This window comes from Limulus polyphemus, unplaced genomic scaffold (genome assembly GCF_000517525.1).
Source record: "Limulus polyphemus unplaced genomic scaffold, Limulus_polyphemus-2.1.2 Scaffold4347, whole genome shotgun sequence".
Classification (NCBI taxonomy): domain Eukaryota; kingdom Metazoa; phylum Arthropoda; class Merostomata; order Xiphosura; family Limulidae; genus Limulus; species Limulus polyphemus.
In genome coordinates this window covers 45,209-49,617 of record NW_013669957.1, presented here as the reverse complement: position 1 = coordinate 49,617, position 4,409 = coordinate 45,209, and the positions used below count along the sequence as shown (strand labels likewise).

At 31.4% G+C, this 4,409-nt stretch overlaps 1 protein-coding gene across 1 annotated transcript in view; it reads right to left on the bottom strand.

The window, feature by feature from the left end:
* Nucleotides 1–1,966, bottom strand: part of LOC106471000 (mitochondrial proton/calcium exchanger protein-like) — a 20,570-nt gene extending 18,604 nt beyond the window's left edge. Inside the window, exon 1 of the mRNA XM_022399634.1 lies at nucleotides 1,871–1,966. The gene's annotated coding sequence lies outside the window, so the exon portion shown is untranslated. The remainder of the gene's footprint in view (nucleotides 1–1,870) is intronic.
* Between the last annotated feature and the right edge of the window lie 2,443 nt (nucleotides 1,967–4,409).

Below are 4,409 nucleotides of genomic sequence, written 5' to 3'. Positions count from 1 at the left end.
GGAGGGGATCTGATTGAGGTGTTTAAGATTATTAAGAGAATTGATAGTGTTGATGCATCATCTTTTTTTTTCATATTTAATAGTGAAAACAGTAAGACTAGGTAACAGAAATACAAATTTTGGCAGGGTAGGAGTCATCTTCAACTAAGACAACTATATTTTTCTAACAGGGTGGTTTGCCTTTGGTATGTAGATGCAATTAATTTAAAGAAGTTTAAAGGAAAGTTTGATTATAAGAAGGGCTAGCTTTTTAGTGTTTAGTTTAATTTAGTGGATAGAATTGCTTTGTCGGACCAAACGGTTCCTTGTTGTCCTTTAATATTATTTTATGTAAATTAACGCGCACACAAATATATATATCACTGAATTAGTTGAAGAAATGAATAAAAGGAATATTGACTACTCAAGATTGTCTATTAGCCTCATGACTACCAAATTGTCTTAGTGCAACAAACAAAATAAAACAACTAAATCTACATAAAGTATATATTGTAACTAAATAGCTGAATGTTATTCCTAGAAAAATAAACTAATCTGAACTGCATGTACCAAATTATCCACTAAACTATTTCAGAAATTACAAATATTTCTGCTCAAGTAGCAAAACACATTTTGGTTTTTAAACATTATACTTTAAAGGATAAAAAAAATCACCATTTAAATTGACAATCAGCATCACTTTCAAGATAATGAACATTACCTTGTATGGGATTAAATTATTGGAAATATCACGTAAAACTAATGTTAATTTTTAATTACTAAAGACATATCACCAGAAATCTTTACTGAAACAGCTCTAACATTTTCTGTAAATACTCTAAAATTACTGATACCCTCATGAACTTTTTGAACAAATTTATCTAAATTATTTATGCAACTAATTGCTTGTGAGTACATGAATTTGTTAGTTACAAGAGTCACACAACAAAAATTTAAAGAAAAACAATCGATACTGCAGTTAATCTCACTTAGGTCACTCACGTATTTTACATAAAAAATAATTTTGGTCAGTTCTTTATACCGAGTGTTGTAACAAGTAAAAACATAAAATTACTCAATATGATGTAATGTAGACCCACTGTAGTAAATAACATAAAAACATGTTGGTAATTTGAGTGTTACAAAGAAAATAAAACACTATGAATCAGTAAGAAGTATTTATAAGTTCTATGTAAATTAAAATACTTGTACTCTGTAATTAAAGTATTGTTGTTATCTGTTTTTGTTTATTAGTGTTACCTTCTGGAATTGAAAAATATAAATTTAATGTAAAACAATATTTCACACTTGATAAATGTAAAAATATTTTGTGTGAGTTGATTTCTTATAATGAGTATTAAGCTACTGTGTTGAAATTAAAATTTATGTTACCTTTGAATACAACAGGAACAATTTATGTAATACGGAAAAAATTCTTATAAATTAATTATCACTGTCAACACTTGCTGCGACAATACAAAAAATTATTACAACCAGTAGCCTAAGCCTAGTAACCTAGTGTGACTTTATTATTAGTTTATGTAAGGAAAATTTACGCCTATGACTTAGGTGAGTTAGACCTAAGTTAATAAACATATATGCTAAGGCTGCAGCAAACTCTTTAAAGTTTTGTTTCTATCAGCTGAACTTGTGAATCATTTAAATTGTATTTGTAATATGGATTAGTTTCTCAAGTTTCATTGATCATTTTATGATGTCATCATTGCGATTCATGATCTGGTAGCCTAACACTTTTTTTTTTTTTTTGGTTGAAAAATACTGCTTTAAAAATTAGTATTCTGTTTCTGGAAAAAGAGTATGAAACTATTTTACACACCTAAAAATGTTTCATCGCGTAGAAGATATAATAAAAATTACTAACAACACTCACCTGATATCCGAAAAGATACTTTATGTTTATTTCAAAATGAAAACAAATTCATTACCTACGACACCGCACGGCAAATTTATAAACTCAAACGCCACCGTGTGAAATCTTGTGTACAATTTAATGTAAATTTTAACAAAAATAAAAATTGCGATGTTTTGTTAGTAAACATACTTCTCCAAGTTTTTTTTAACACGTTAACTACGTTTCTAAACGTAATAATATACAAAATAAATAACTTAGAATTAGTTTTTTATTATTCTCTATTTTTCTTACTAAATGTAAATCCTCACAAAGATTACATAACTTTGTAAAGTTTATAAGCAAAAGTTTCCTTGGTATTATGAAGTGATATGAAGAAGTCATAGTTTTTCAAAAATAAAGCTGGAACTGGTATGTTAAAACTGAACGAAATCAGGCACATCTATTCTTAATCTTGAAATTCTCATCAAAGGGAAAACAGTTAGTTTACCCGACTACTCTTAGCTGTGTAACAGGACTGTTTGTCATAATTACAGCGTGTTGAAAGCACGTAACATATTCATTAGCATATCGTGACTGGAACCTTCGACCTAGCAATTCCAACTAGGATTAGGCAAAGTCCGACCCTAAACGGACTAGCATATTATTTTCCTCTACTTTCTATAGTAACTTAGAATTATTCCAAATTACTTATGGTTTAGTATCCGCACTGTCATGGCGGCAACTTACAGTTCAGGTTTCTTAAATTATCTTGTTTTAGTCATTTTAATCCTGAATTTTTTTGTTAGATAACGTCTTCTGTTCACAAGGATATTCCAGTGTAATATCTTGAGCCTGGGTTGAATTAATTAAAACTGGAATATCTTTTTCTTGTCAAAATATAACGTCAACTTAAACCAATAATGGTCAATGCTTGTTTGTTTGTTTTGAATTTCGCGCAAAGCTACACGAGGGCTATCTGCGCTAGCCGTCCCTAATTTAGCAGTGTAAGAATAGAGGGAAGGCAGCTAGTCATCACCACCCACCGCCAACTCTTGGGCTACTCTTTTACCAACGAATAGTGGGATTGACCATCACATTATAACGCCCCCACGGCTGAAAGGGCGAGCATGTTTGGTGTGACGGGGATTCGAACCCGCGACCCTCAGATTGCCAGTCGAGTGCCTTAACCACCTGGCCATGCCGGGCCATGGTCAATGCTGCCGGGGAATAAAAGTCACGAGGTGACATCGTCCACTGGCAAAAAAAAAAAAAAAAAAAATAGAATAAAAGTGGTGATCAAACCCAGATGCTTTTTTTTTGTTCATTTCTAATTGGCTTTTATCGTGACTAGTTTGGTAGAGATTCATTTTGAGAGAGATTTAAAGCTGGCAAGCTATTTAATGATCCAGTAGCGATGATCGTCCACTTGTATACGCAAGTATGCACACTGTTTATTATGCCATGTATAAATCAAGATTGTTTTCACTAACGTTTAAATGTACCCAATCTGTTTGTTTTTCACGCAACTCAAAACTCAGCCAAGTATCAACAATATAACATTTCCGTTATTTCTTGATTGAATATGTTGTTATTTGCGGATTTTCATGTCTAATTCCTGTCGGAATAAGTTTCACTCGACCTAGTACTAAAATTGCAGGAATAACTAAAATAGGCCATTGAAAAAAAAATGGGAGCAAAGAAAATAATAATTAAGCACAATGTACAAGCATTAATCGTTTGAATAATTTTGTATTAATTTCAGTCGCAATACTATTTCTGCTGTAATGTAAATGCTGTTAAGTAGTTTAGTAGTGGTATAAAAGCATCACCCGATTTCTTTATATCATAATAATTGTTTAACAGGTTCGTAATGATACTGCAGTTCTGTTTCGTAGCTATAATTCAAAACAAGTACGTTAGTGTGAATTTTTCTGGTATTATTTCAAGAAGTATCACTTTATAGACATTTCGAATTTGACCAGATTTCATTAATTTGAATTTAGACGAAATGGCTTATTGCAATATCCAAAAGAAGTGCTTATAAATATCCTGCTTTTCTTTAAAATAATAACCAGGAACCTATTTTATTGTTTATTAGTGTGGCTGTTACAGAAAAACAAACAAAAAATGTACAGTACTACTCGGAATGCCCCTAGTGCCTCAGCAGTAAATCTGAAGGCTTATAACGCTAAAAAAGACCGAGCTTCGATACCCGTCGTGTAACTTTATGCTTTACTACAAACAAACAAAACTATTCGGAATCTTAAAACTTGTATCTTCGAAAGTTCCTAACAACGTGTAACGTATTTAGAGCTCTTGAGCATGTCTAGCGCCATCTTTTGATAGTTTACAAAACTACACTAGAGAAATTGGAAACGATGTCAACGCGAGTCAGAATCAAATTCAATCTTCTCTATACAAGATGAGAACAGAAATGTAAGTTACTAAGGCTTAAATCGAACAAATACCTGGCCTATAATATTAATTCTCACACAGTAGTCTACACACATTTTTTTTTTTGTATTTCAATATCAAACACATTTCTTTTACCAGCGGCTTAAAACTATTAAATTATATT